The sequence below is a fragment of the Lycium barbarum genome, chromosome 1, assembly GCF_019175385.1.
Source record: "Lycium barbarum isolate Lr01 chromosome 1, ASM1917538v2, whole genome shotgun sequence".
In the NCBI taxonomy this organism is placed as follows: Eukaryota; Viridiplantae; Streptophyta; class Magnoliopsida; order Solanales; family Solanaceae; genus Lycium; species Lycium barbarum.
The window spans coordinates 45,243,299-45,258,491 of NC_083337.1; positions in this window are offsets into that span (position 1 = coordinate 45,243,299).

A 15,193-nucleotide genomic window follows, 5' to 3' on the forward strand; every position below is an offset into this window, starting at 1 on the left:
GCCCAACCATGAAGAGGTGGCCGGCCAAGGGTATATGGCCCAAGGCCCATGTGGAATTAAAATCCATGTGATAAATAAGATGGCCACCATATTAGTCTTCATATGTTCAAGAACTTTCAAGACAAAAAAAAAGTGAGAGCAAAGGGAGCCAAGGTTTCGGCCAAGGCAAGGAAAGAAAAAAAAAATCCAAGCCAACAATCCTTGTTCCAAAAATTATATTCTTCTAGTATTCTTACTATGTCAAGAGCCCTCTTCAACGTGGCATAATTATTTTAGCAAGGAAACCGCTTTTGTGGCAAGTGGAAAGTTGAAGGAAAGGTAAGAATTTTTATTCCTTTACATGTTATAAATGGTTTATATATGTTGTAGAATGTAGAATGGAATGAAAACTATGGGAATATTGTGTATTGGATGCGGCCGTGTGGTGTGTGCATGTGTGTATGGCCGTGGGTATTAAGTGGGCGTAGGAACATGAATTAAATTTATGTAGTATGTTAATTGTGTTGTTGAGACCTTTGTGATGTAAATGGAAGGTTTGGGGTTCTAGTTGGTATGTAAATTGGTAGTAGGGTTATTGTAGGAAAGCAATATGATTTTAATATGATTTTATATAATTGCGGGAATGAGGCTGATAATGTGCAAATTGTTGCTGTTGTTGATAAAATTGGAAGGTGAAAACGTGTTGTGAATGTTTGTGTCGAAGGTTGGAAGTTTCGGACGGAATATGGAAAATTGCGGGAATAATTGAATTCACGTATATTGCTTGGAATGTTACTGAAATACGTTTGAATAACCTTGAATTAGTAGATGAACATGATAATGTTGATATTGCAAAGTTTGAATGGAAGCTGTCGCCTTATGTAGAAAGGAAGAGCGTTGATGTTAGAACCTATTTCGTTGTGAACTTTGATGTCGTTTGGTATTGTTGGGTTGTTGCTGGTGATATTATGAGCCGAGCTAAGCCTCGGGGGTGTCATATATATAGGGGAAGTGCTGCCGAAATTTCAGTAGACAAATATAAAGTTAAATGAATTCTTAAAGTCTTGCAATTCCTAATTGGTAACTTTGACCATTTGTAGATTCGGAGCGAAACGGGATTTGATTTTGCGCGAGCAAAAGCCGCGAGAAAGGTATGTAAGGCTACCCTATTCCTTCTTTTGGCATGTCCTAGGTATACTAAGTCGATACTTGAGCCTCGGGGGCAATTCTGTTCATAGAAATCCGAAATTGAATTTGAGCACTATTCATTCAATCTAATTGAACTATAAATCTCATGTTTTGATTGGAAAGTAATCAAACGTCCGCAACTTTTGTAAATGTAATCAAATCGATTCGAAATTTCGTTGGATGATTTTATAGACCCTAATGTCCGTGATTTATGTCCGCCACCTCGACTTGACCCGAGGTGGACCCACTATTCCCGAATCCTCCCCTGTTGTTCTACTTGGCTTAATTTCGTACAATAGTTAAAGGAAACTCTGGGCTGTCGTTCCGATTACTAAACGATGGTTGTTTTACTATTCCGTTGAGTCATTAATCTATATTTTGATGTGTACACGCGATCTTATAAATTATATTTGGTCTAATCCGTGAGATATCCGGAAGTACTTCGCTTCTAAAGCGCTAGCTAATATGTTCCAAGTCATCCTATGATTCTGAATTATATTGATAGAAGTATGCCTGACATGACCCACCTTACGATATGATTGAGTAGCGAAATAAGTAAACAGAATTTGTGTCGGAAAGAATATTATGAGTCATATTGTCCCCAATTTTCGTGAGGCATGTTTTAAAGAAACTTTTGGTAAGTATGACAACACGAACGATGGTTTCACCAAACTTGATATATTATGATACGTACATATGATTCCGAAAGTTTATTTGATTTAAATTATATGAAGTTGGCACGAGATCTAAAGACCCATTGATATGTTCCTTAGTTGTTAATATAAAGAAGAAAATAAAATATAATCGTGATACAATTAATACCTTGACATGTAATGGTATGTGCGTATGAATCTACGTTGTACTTAATTTGATCTATACATCATCCGCAAGATATCTGATATGACTAGCACTTTGGTTTTGCACAAAAATTGATTTACGAAACATTTATGGAGCGTTCCGTACTTCAAACGCTCGTAACTTTCGTATACTAGTTCCGATCGACCCGAAGCTTGTTTCTGGACCTCCAGATGCCGATAATGTGTTTGCATATAAGTATGTTTGTATCTCGGGTCTTGATTGTGTGCATGTGGTTTCGCACAACTCTGTTCGTGCAAGCTTTGATTTGGACTTCACTGAGCCCGGGCCAGGATATGTTCTCGTGCGTACATCTCTGCATTATTCACCGTGTCCCTCTCACTTGCGGACCGGGGCACGTATATGTACATGATATGATTACGGGGAGGTGGCCAGGATGGCATATGATGACTCCATTCACCGCGTTCCGCAAAAGAGGGCCAGGGCACGTTATATGCATATATGATACATGACATTGACATACATGAAATATGATTCACCGCGCCCCTCCCTAAGGGCCGGGGTACGTTACTTGCATATATGATACATGACATTGGCATATTTGATATATGATTCACCGCGTCCCTTACCAAGGGCCGGGGCACGATACATGAACATTTGATATATGATGTTAATATATATGATTTCATTTACCGCGCCTCTCACAAAGGGCCGGGGCATGTTATTTGATATATACATATAAGAGATACGAACCCTGTCATGCACACCCTGAGTTTGGTAGGTAAGATTTTGGTACACAGGATGATTCACGTATTTATTGTATCTCTTCTGGCCTCCGACAACGTCGTATAAATATATAGATGACTTGTGTGTGGAAGGTAAGCACTTTGGTATTTTTGGATAGCATACTTGCTTTGGTACCGTTGTTCCGGTTATGTTTCTATTTTCTGTATTCCATGCTTTACATACTCAGTACATATTCCGTACTGACCCCCTTTCTTCGGGGGCTGCGCTTTATGCCACGCAGGTACAGACGCTTACTGTGAAGGTCCGCCAGCCTAGGTACATAGTCTGCTTTTGGGAGTGCTCCTTTGTTCCGGAGCCCACCTTTTTGGTACATATCCTTCAGTTGTACATATTGTTGTGTTTATGACTATTCTGGGGTACGGCGGGGCCCTGTCTCGCCATATGATTCTGTTGTCGGTATTAGAGGCCTGTAGACATGTTTGTGGGTTGGGGTCTTTCTGTACGGATGTATGCATATGTTGTGTTTGGGCGATCCTATTCGCCGCGGCGGCCGGTCCGCATCTGTTTACATGTTGCCTTGTTGGCCGGTGTGGCCTTTGTTGGTATTTTCTGTGTGCAGGGTTATTTTGGATAGTCTGTAAAACAAAGGAAACTCTGTCGAAATTTTTCTGGAAATCACCTAAATTTGGAATATAGCCTTGTCGGCTTCTGCTATATACTTGAATGAGTTTGAAAAAAATTTAGAGATAGCATGTGATAAATGTGTTTGGGTGCCCAAATCGGGCACTAGTCACGGCCTACGGGGTTGGGTCGTGACAATATATATCACAATATACTATTATCTACTGAAAATACCCAAACTATAACATATACAATAATATACAAGAAGAATTTCAAGATAAAGGATCATTTTAAAGGGGTTTTCAACTGTTGATTCCAACTCCTCCTCTTTGATCTTTAGGTTGCCCTACAAAAATGTAAAATTCTATTTTCAATTGACTTCATACTCATTTCAGTTTTCTTTTATGTGTTTAACTTGGTTATAGTTCCTTGACTGTTGTTCTAAGCCTGTTTTCTTTTCAAATTTAGTATGAATGTTGGCTTAAGTGTGTTGTGTGGATATAAAGGTTTCTTTTTCTAGTTTGTTGTTTCATTGATGCTTATCATGTTATTGGTTCTACAATACTAGCAATATAAGGTTCAAATAGGTTTAAATGAGGAAGAAAGGCTGATTTTAGACCATAGTTTGTTTCCTTTAACATTTTAGAGTTCTATGAGGTTTATTTTCTATCTTTTTATGTGTTTTGTTGAATCCTTGAGAATTTTGTGTCCACTTTAGCCTCATACTAAGTGTGTTGGGATCATTTGAAGTCCTTAATCTCATGAATGCACTGTTTTGTTCTTTTTTTTATTTTAATAAAAATGAATGTTTGATTGCTTATGGTGTAGTCTTTTGCTAAAATTTTCCCAAAGGGGCTAAATAGACCTTTTCTCTTTGACTAATTGTCAGCAAACCACCTATCCTTGATGATACTTTAAATGGTTTGGAAATATCACATGATAGAAGTAGGTCCCAAAATGAATCTGAAGTCTTGATTTTTACTCTTAAAAGAATCTATTAATACATATCTATTTAAGTTGCTGGTCTGATTTAGTTTTGAGTGGATTTCTAGAGATTGTTTGATTTTGGAAAAAACGAATTTGAAACTATTAAAATGGGCTCTAGACATTGTGAATTTGTTATATTGAGGCCTAAATGGATACTTGATTCATGATGTTGTTGCTTGATTCTAAGATTAGATGGAAAGGGGAGTTTGATGCTCATTATAGTTTTAAGAATATGGTTGCATTAGTAGTATTTTTAGATCCTGTATATCATATTGATGTTGTTTAAACTTGTTGCTGTTTTATGGAGGTTTTGGTAATCTTTGGTTTTACTTTAGTTGTTTAAGGATTATTAGGCAGTTTAGAATCCTGTTATAAGGTTTAAATTTGAAATGTAGTTGTTTGTTGAGTTATACAATTCACAATCCAATATGTGCTTTAGAACTACTAACAATGCTCTTTTATGGCTTTATAGTGATGAAATTGGTTTCTCCTTGTGTGATTCCTGTTGATTTCAAAACTGTCTGAATCTAAAACTTAAAGGAAGAATAAGTCTTGTTGTGTTGTGTGTCCAATTTGGATTGATAGGTTCAGAAACTTGAAACTGTTAGCTGATATTGGTGTCACATGGATTTTAATCCTTTTGAAGGACCTTGGTTAAAACCTTTTCTTTAGTGAAACAACCTTCCTTAAGATGATTTGTGAGGTGTGTCTATGGGATCTTAAAAGTGAGCTTTTAAATGAAATATGGTTTGTTGCTTGGTATTTTGTGAGCCTCAGTCCGTGCTTCCGGTCTCTTTTAAAGCTGTAAGGTTATAAAAGGTCTTAAGAGGTAAAGAATGGTACCTTACGAGACTGTCTCCCCTTTGGAAATGATGCTCCGCCTTCTTTTGGTCCTTTAGAGTGTTTCTTTGAAAGGTTGAGTTGTTTTAGGATTTGCTTGTGACTTTCAGGGGGTTTGGTTGGGATTATGGTGACTGCTGATGGGGAATAGGATCTTTAGAAATAACAGCTTGAGTGCAAAAGATGGTTTTGAAAGTTTATGTCACTTGTTGTCTGACTTGTTGACTTGTTTGAGCATCATGCTAGATATTGCGTATGTTGTCAATGCCTTTTTTGTCAAGTTGTTTAAAGAGTTAGAAGTATAAGGAGTTTTTGGGAGCTTGATCTCTTGATTTAAAACTCAGTGTGATGGTCTGAATTATTTCGGAATTGTTAAGTGTTATTTGTGGAACTGGCCATTCTTTTCACTTGTCCATGTCAAAAGCCTTTATAATCAGTTTGTCTGTGAGGGGGTGTGTCCTCTGAATTTGAGTTTTTTTTTTTTTTTGGGGGGGGGGGGGGGGGGTATTTTTAGTTTTGAGAACTTCATCACCTAGAGTATAAGTGTATGGGAAAGTTAGAAGCTAAAACAAAAGTGTTCAAAAAGGGACCAAGTGCAGGGTCTGTATGTATGTGATTTATTCTCTTGGCCAGTTGTTTTGGTTAACCCTGTGATTCATGCACCATATTCCTTCTTCTCTGATTGTTAGAATTATACCATATCTTGTATCATTTGCATTTTTCTTAGACTGTTAGATTTGCCTAGATTGACTATAATTTGAAATTTTCTGTATTTGAAACCGGCATTGACCATTCTTGACCTATATTTAGGTCCTTAATTCCTCTGTGCCCTTGGAAGTAAAATTGGGAATCCTGAGACTGTTTTTGAACCTGTAACTTGTATTATTTGATAGTTTGGTCATGTTTTGAGTTGAATTGGTCTACTGTATTCATATTATCATTTCTATGGCTTTCTATTTTGAAATTTAAGGCTGAAATAAACTGAACATTAGTTTACTTTGAGAGTACTTTTTAGGACTAGTCTAATTAATTCTCTTGGCTCATTAGATCCTGATTGCTAAAGCTGGAAGATTAGTATATGGTCTATGCCTTGTGTTGATTATGTGTTTGGTTTAACTGGAAACTTTCCTCATTTTTCTTTCTCTTGCCACCATATCACTGCTGCCTATGGGATCTGTTGACAGTAGCCTTACCTTGTCGTTTATAGATGTGATACTTTGACTAGATTCATTGACTATCCTAGCATATTTGAACTCATCTGCTAAGTGTTTATACTACAGACAAGACTCTTGGCTTAGGATAAGAATTTATGAATTATGTTGATCCTAGTGAAACTTAAATTGAATTTTCCAATATGGCTGTGTGATGTTCTTTAATTGGTAAGGTCTGAATATCTAGTGCATAGTGTATATGGAGGGTATGCCCCGCCTTAAAGGGTTTTGCTCTCCATTTGGAAAATATTAGAGGGGGGGGGGGGTATATCATGTATATCACGGCCCTAACACTGAGGAAAATTTTAAGAAATTGAATAGTATATCTAGTGGTATATCATATATACTACTCTTTGACATTTAGAAATTTTCAAGAGGATAAGGATTTGGGCCTGACATTTGTGTCACCATACTTGGCTTATCGTTATTATTGCTCTGGGCTTATTTCCTGTTTGGATCATTTTTGGTGCACTTGCCGTCACTGAATTGTTAAGTGGACTAGTCCAAAATAAATTGTAATTGTTTTCCTGTATAATGACTATTTTGATTTCCATTTTTTTTACTTAGTTTAGTTCATGAACATATACTAACATTACGCATACCCGTTTGTATTTTTTGCCCATTTAAACCCGTTGGTAGGCCTCAACGGGGACCACTAACGTATCTAGATCGAGTCAACCCAATTTTGAGTGAAATGGAGCATACGTTGGAATTAAGACAAACCCGATTGCATAGACATTTTTCCTTTGGGCTTGGTCGGCCCAAATTCTCTATCTCCTTTAATTATGTATTTTAAATTTTTGTTTGTGCAATTATCATGTCTATTGGAACCCTTAAGAGATTGTCATATTTTAAAGTCGCCAAAAGGAATTTATTATAAAAAAGTTGAGACTGATTTTAGGGCGTTGATGCAAACTTGGGACTGATGTGAACAAAAGGACCAAAACTGCCGATTTTTATAAAAGTTGGGACTCATTTGAACAATTATGAAACCTATGGACTTCTGGCATATGGACTGATTTGGACCAATGTTTATAACTTGTGGGACTACTTACGATTATTTAGACTTAGACTAAAAATAAAATTTTACTTAAAATTGACCAAAAGCTTAGAAATAAAAGATGGACTACATATATGTGTATTATATTGACTATAATAGTATATTTAAATTATTTTTCTAAAAACTATTTTCTTATACTTCAAAATATATTTTAAAACTATTTTTTGGGTGGACTTACGTAGAGTCCCACTTAGCCTAAGAGCCTTCGGGTATTAGCCTAAATGTTATACTCCGACACCCTAAACTCCCAAGTACATACTTTCCCGAGACACTTTTCTTTTTAAATAAGGCAAGTGCAAATGCGAATCGAAAAAAATAGAACCACTACAACTACGATTAACCATATGACATAAGTAATACATAAAGGGAGTCACCTGCACGTAGAAAAGGTTCAACACAGAAATATATACATATATATAGGGAAGCCGAAAAGGCTACCACTAATGTCTACAAATGCCAACGCGACGAACAAGGCCACAACAACAACACTAGTACCATACTAAAGGCGACAAGGCCATCTGTGACATCTATATATATAACATCTATTTATGAGCCTCTAAGAGTGCGTATAAAAACATAACGGTTGGGACATGGCCCCACCATACCCAATATATATATATATAATATATATGTACTAGCATACCCAAAACCGAGCAAGTCCAGAACAAGTGGGGCTTGTTGACTATCCGCTGAGCTTTGCGAGGCTACTGAGAAGGTCCTCCAAGGTGTCTATCAGGACCTGTAGCATGAAATGCAGTGTCCCAAGTTGTGGGACGTCAGTAAGGATGAAAGTACTGAGGATGTAGGCAGGAATATTATGATAAGATAAATGAGATAAGATTAAGAAGAAGGAAAAAACCATATGTAACCTGTGCTTGCCACAAAAGGCGTATGATATGCATACAGTAGTTTGAAATCATAATATACATAAATACATTAATAATATCATCATCATAACATACCCGGCCATAATAGGACTCGGTGTGAAATGTACCCGGCCATAACAGGACTCGGTGTGAAACGTACCCGACCATAATAAGACTGGATGTAAATACTCAACTGATCAGTGGTTTTACAATAGGTGCCATACCGGTCCTACTATAGCGCGGCTCGGTGTAGTAAAATACATGTATACATTTAAATAAAATGCAAGAGGAACTCATAGAAGTACATTTGGGTCTTGTGGAGTTAAGGAAGGTCGGTAGCCTTGAAACTCCAGATAATATCATAAAACAATTCCATGGCCTAATCATCAATGATAGGAGTCAATCAATGTAATTAAAGCTTCATAATAGAAGCATAGAACATTAGAGTAGACTTAGTTCATTATGAAACACTCGTTATCAAGTTCTAGTTTGATTCGTGCTAAAGAATAAAGGAAACGAACCCCTGACATACCTTTTATTTATGCCGACTATATCGACGATGATGAACTCAATCTTTTCCATACGTTAATCTACAACAAATGACAATAGCGCTAGTGTTAAGCTAGGGAAGGCTATTAGAACGATACGTCGAGCGGCAAGCTCGCTTTACTATAATTAAATGGGGTTTCTCCATGCCCTTCTCCCTTTCAAATCTTCACAATAACAGCAAACTTCATGTACAACACTTCAACGCCATACATAAAACTTGTCACAGTAAGAACAATCCCAACAATTACGACAAAATGAAACCCACCAACTAGTTTACAATTTTCGATCGTCATCCCATGAATTCTATCCATAGAATATATGTAGAATACTTATAAGTTTTATTGACGAAGGTAGGGACAAGTTTTGCATACCTCGAACTATTACTGGATTAACGATAGCACCGCAATTTTCCAGGAACTAAATGGATGTTAATCTTACTGCTACAAAAACAGAACAACGGGAAACTCGAGTATTGTTCTCGGTAGCTGCTGCCTCAACGGACCTTAGCATCTATACCTGAGAATGATAATTCTCTATCTTCTCACAATGGAAAATACATAATTACTACCTATACATTTGCTGCACACTAACTCAACATAGCAGCAAGTAGTTCTACTATGACTTTTCTTTATCCATTAATCAAAATTCTTTGGTCTTACTCTTTTGTCTTCCAAAAGGACAAATCAGAAAATTTACCTTTTTTTTTTGCCTTAAAGAACCTGTACCCTACTTAATTAATATGTAACGACCCGTTTGGTCATTATAGTCATTTCAGCATTTTTGCGCTTTCCCGAGCATTGTTTAGCTCACTTTTGACCCGAGGGGACCATCGACACGCTTCCCGAGGTGCCTAGACCGGATTCGGGCACCTTTTGTGAAATATAGGCTTAAAGTGAAAAAGAGTTGATCCAAAGTTGACTTTTGGGTAAACGGACCTTTTTCGGGATTTTGTCAATTCCGAGACGTCCGGATGGTCATTTAGAACTTGTGTGTGTATTTGGTTTTGTTCCCAATGCACTCGGATGGATTTTGAGACTTGGGTTGGGAAATGAAAATGAGATATCGGGGGTTGACTAGGTCAACGAGACCTCCGTCGGGAATTCCGAGGCCACGAGCGCATTTGTAGTATATTTTTGTGTGGGTTTGTGTATGTGGTTTGTGAGCAAATGGCCTCGGGAATGGCTCGAGATTTCGATTAAGACTTAGAAAAATTTGAGGAATTTTGGTACCTGGTGCCCGATATGGAGGTACCAGAGCCATCCTAGCGGCACCGCTGTTGCGGTGTGTTGGCCGCTGGGGCGGCCATGTGTATATTGGCCAGACCGCCATGGCGGCCTGATGGGTGCTGTAGAGGAACCGCCGTTGCGGCCTCGTTACCGCAGTGATTGTAAGGGGCCTGTTACTTCATTAAGTGGGATTTAAATAAGCCTTTAGTCCCTCATTTATTTCCACTTCGAAATTAGAGTTTTGGGGACTGTTCTTGGAGATATTTGGAGAATATTCTTGGAGGTAAACCTTGCAAATCCCTTTACTATTCCATTGACCCTAATCATCATAGATTTCCCCTTTCCTTTAATAATCCCTTAGTAATGGAAGATGGATGTGAGTTTTGATGAACTTATTCTCTAGGCTTATAAATGATGAAATTGATGGAATTTATGCTAGATTTTGATAAATCTAAGCTTGCTAATCATATATCTTCCATGTCTAGTGTTGAATTTCGGAATCAAAGAGTTAGGGTTTATACCCAAATTGGGGGTTTTGTTTAAAATTCAAAATTGGGTAAATCTATGAGTTAATTTAGCAATTAGTGGTTGGGTTATGATCACCTAGTGCTTAATTTGATACCCTGCTTCCGAATTTCCCATTTTCTTATTTGGGCCCATTTCCCTCATTTCTAAGGTTAGAACTAACCTAAATAGAATGGAAGCAATATTAGTATCATTCTTCATGATTTCTAATCTAGATTGCGATTATGCTTAGACTACTTTGGTTTTGAGGTTCAGCGAAAAGGCAAGGCAAAAAAGTGAGTTGTTGGTGTTGTGGTTCGGCCATCCAGGTAGGTTATGGCTTACCCTTGGTAAGACTTCATAGAGGGAGGCGCATATTTAGATTATATTGTCGGAGACAGCATGTGAGCCTTCGATTTGAAGTTGGGTTGGATATTGCCTTAGGTTGGGCCCTGTTGTGTGTTTAGGGCTAGCCACCCCGTTATGTTGTTATTAGATTGTTCTATTGTGTTAGCCTGATGCCATGAGTTGTTGATTGATGTTGGATTTTATTTTATCATCCTCATTACGATATTTTTGGCATACCAACTGTTGATACTTGTGATTCGGTTATATTGTTGGCATAACCACTGTTGGTATTGATGATTTGGATATATTGTTGGCATACTCATTGTTGGTACTTGTGATATTGAGCATGATTATTGTTGTTGATACATGTATGGCATGCACTCTCATTTTCATGATACACTGTTGAGACATTGATGATATTTGATGAAACATTTGATGAGCTGGGCTCAGTTTACTTGAGTAACATGAGATGGCCGATATCCGATGTTAATTTAAAAATCCTTAATTGAGTGACTGATATCCGATGTTAGTTTCGGAATCATTGATTGAGTGAGTGCATGGACTCTGCAGGTCCCCCAGAGTGTGCCGGTGAGAATCCCCCGTGGGCAAAGATCCGGGATCCCATCTATCTGTTAGGCAAAGATCCGGGATGGGTGACACTTAGACTTCGTGAGTCACACTGGGTTGTGCTACCGAGATGTCAATATTTCCGTCTAGAGTAAATGTGTACACAACAAATGCATGGCATTGTATTGCATTCATACAATATTTCATTGCATTGCACTATGGATTGATTTAAGATGTTTTGAAGTTGTACTTGTGATGTTGGATTCGTACTCTATACATTCAGATTTGACTCATTTGGAATTCGATGCTTTACTTAGGTGATGACGTGTACTTGGATTCGATTACTTGTGACTTATACTTATTGGTTTATCTGCTTATTTGCTTTATTATCTGGATTATGCTTGCTATGCTTAGTCAAGCGATGATGCCGAGCAGTACTGTTGTTTTGTACTGACCTGCAGTTGCTGCATATCTTTATGAATGCAGGGTATCAGGTCGGATCCACCTCCGTGATGTGTGGTTGATAGCCGCTTCAGCTTTATCTTCGAGTTTCCAGGGTGAGCATGGTCGTCCGCTGCCTTAAAGACTTCTCTATCTTTATGTCCTATTCTATTAATAGACATAGACACTTTATGTATTATTATTCCAGACTTGTATTATTTCCCATTTGGATGTTCTTGTATTATTCAGACTAGACCCTGGGGCCATTATTATTATTCCTCACTATTGTACTAGATATATCTATCTATCTATCGTGAGACTTACTTATCTATTCTTTTCCACTTGATTAGTTATGTTTTGTGACTTTATTTATTGTTGGGTTGAGGGTTCGCTTATCGAGGTGGAAAGGTAAGTGTCTGCATGGCTTAGGCAAAATAGGTCATGACAAGTTGGTATCAGAGCCCTAGGTTACCCGATCTTTAATACAAGAGTGTGTCTAGTAGTGTCGCGTGGATCGGTACGATGAGCTCTGTACCTATTTGCGAGAGGCTATAGGACATTTAGGATATCTCACTTTCTTTCTTTCTTTCTTTCATGCTACCTTATTCTAATTGGTATCTAGAAAGATCAAATTGGTATATGACTCTTATCTCTTCTCTCACAGATGGTGAGGACTCAAACTACTATGGCCCAAGGTTAGGTGCCAGAGCCCATAGCTACGGCTGACACTCGAGGGTGAGAACCAGCCAGAGGACGTGGCAAAGCGAGAGGCCGCTGGGATGCCCCAGCTAAGGGTGGGGATCTACGGTAGGACAACTTCAAGAGAAATCTCCGTCTCCTGAGCCCAAGGATGTGGCTCCAGCACAGACACAACCTTAGGTTACTTCTGATCAGGCCATGCATGATACTATGGCCAGAGTATTACTACATCTTGATAAAAAGCAGGCGGCAACCGGTGTTACTACTCCCGGTAGGGGTTCACAGGCTAGGGTTAAGATGCAAGCCCCTGAGCAGGGACCTACGCAGGCAGCATATCCTACGCAGCTATGGCTCCTCGCATTGATGCGATACCTGCTCCTGGTGATTATATTAGTCCCATGGAGGGCGCTGTTATGACTGCTTCCGATCAGGACCTTGTTGGGAGATTCAGGAAGTTAGAGCCCCTGAGGTTCTCTGGTACTTCGTCTAAGGATGCCATGAGTTTATTCTCGATATGCATGAGTTACTGCACTGGGGATAGTGGAGACCCACGGCGTTGATTATGTGTCCTACAAGTTTCGCGGCGATGTGAAGATGTGGTAGAGGTATTTTGTGGGGTGAAGACCTGAGGGTTCCCCTCTTTTGACTTAGACTTAGTTCTACCAGGCCTTCTTTGAGAAGTATGTGCCCCGGTCTTTGTGAGAGGCGCGTAGGGAGGGGTTTTTGCATCTTGAGCATAGAGGCATGTCTTTGGAGTCTTATGTGACCCGCTTCCTCTATCTGGCCCGTTATTCTAGTCCATTGATCCCTACTGAGGCCGATAGGATCAGGCGTTTTGTTGGGGGACTGGTAGGCTCTCTACAGATTCCTTGCCTTCATATGGAATCTATGAGGGCTTCCTAGCAGTCCATTATCGAGCATGCTTCTATGGTTGAGGGCGCTAAGGCCCATGCTTTTGGTTGTGGTGACAAGAAGCCACATCAGACAGGTAGTTTTGGTGGTTCTAGTTCGAGGGGTGCTGGTCAGTTCTCGAGGCCGTATCAGCCATATTCCGGTCGTCCTGTGCATTCAGCATTACAGGCTTCCCCTAGTCAGCCACCCAGGCACAGGCCTCCATAGACTGTGTTCTCCAGACCAGTGGACAGGGCTGCTTTATCCGGGTCTTTAGCTTCCGTGTATCAGCATTCGTCTCCTATTACCTATTATTCCTGTGAAGAGGTTGGGCATGTAGTTATAAGATGTCCCCGACTCAGGCGGGATTATCAGCTGCTGAGGACTCTTATATCATCTGGTGGTCGATCGGTGATTCTGTGATTGTAAAACCAATAAAATAGACAGATAGGCACAACAGCATAACAACACAACAATAACAAGAATCAATCATCAAGCAGTCCACAACACACCAAAAGAATGAGTTAAGTCCAATGCAATGCAATCAATGATAGTATCTGAATCGGACACACATGCTGAAGGCAATTTTCGCACAACAGTCATGACCTACAGGGGACCCATGGTGTCCATGTACCAATCGCTCCGGAACTGATTTCGGATCACGAGCCCATAACTAAGCCATATCCTCACGCCCTATCAAATGTGCCTTAAACCAGGCCACATCTTCACCTCCTGTCAAATGTGCCTTATATATATATATATATATATATATATATATATATATATGTATGTATGTATATGTACCTAATCACAAGATGAATCTCAACGTATTTCCAGTTCAACACCCAATATGAAACATGATCAGTCAAAAATATCCATGTCTTGGAATACAAGCCACTATACCACAAGTCATAATACGACTCAGATAAGTCAAATCCACAACAACATAAATGTATAAGTCATCTCAATCAATGGAAGAGTATATATCAACCCCTTCCTTCCCATATCATAGCATATTGCACCTCAGGATTCAATTTATAAAGTAATGGCCATAGGACCACATAATCAAAAATCATACCAACTTAAGTAATATCCAACCAGACATCAGGTCTAAAGACCAAATCATGCTTTTCCTGTCAATTCTACTACATATACAATCATCTAATCAAAGTCTAACTTAAGTAAACCATAACCTAGCTCAGGTGCAGAACTGGAACAAATGCAAGCTACTCTGCTAGAGCTTTTCCTTTTCGTAATGCCTCGAAACGCTCAAAGTCTAGCAATATACTGCTAAGTAAGTAACAAGCCATCTAATCAAAATAAGCAACAACATTGGGGAAAAAGACCCCAAATACTCCGAGCCTTTTCGAATGGGTGAAACTAGAATTTAAGGGTCAATTTATCCTACCCTCAATCTCTACAATCACAGTCTTCCAATTTATGGGTTTTCTAATCACTTTAACCCTTTCAAATAAGATTTTAGGCAAAGTTTCCCACTTGGGTGGAACCCTAAGTCTCAATACATAATTATCACATAATTAATACATCGCCTCCCATACAGAGCCTCAAATGGAGCCATATCAATTCTCGAGTGGTAATGGTTATTATAAGCAAACTCTGCTAATTGTAAGAACTTGTCCTAATGACCACCAA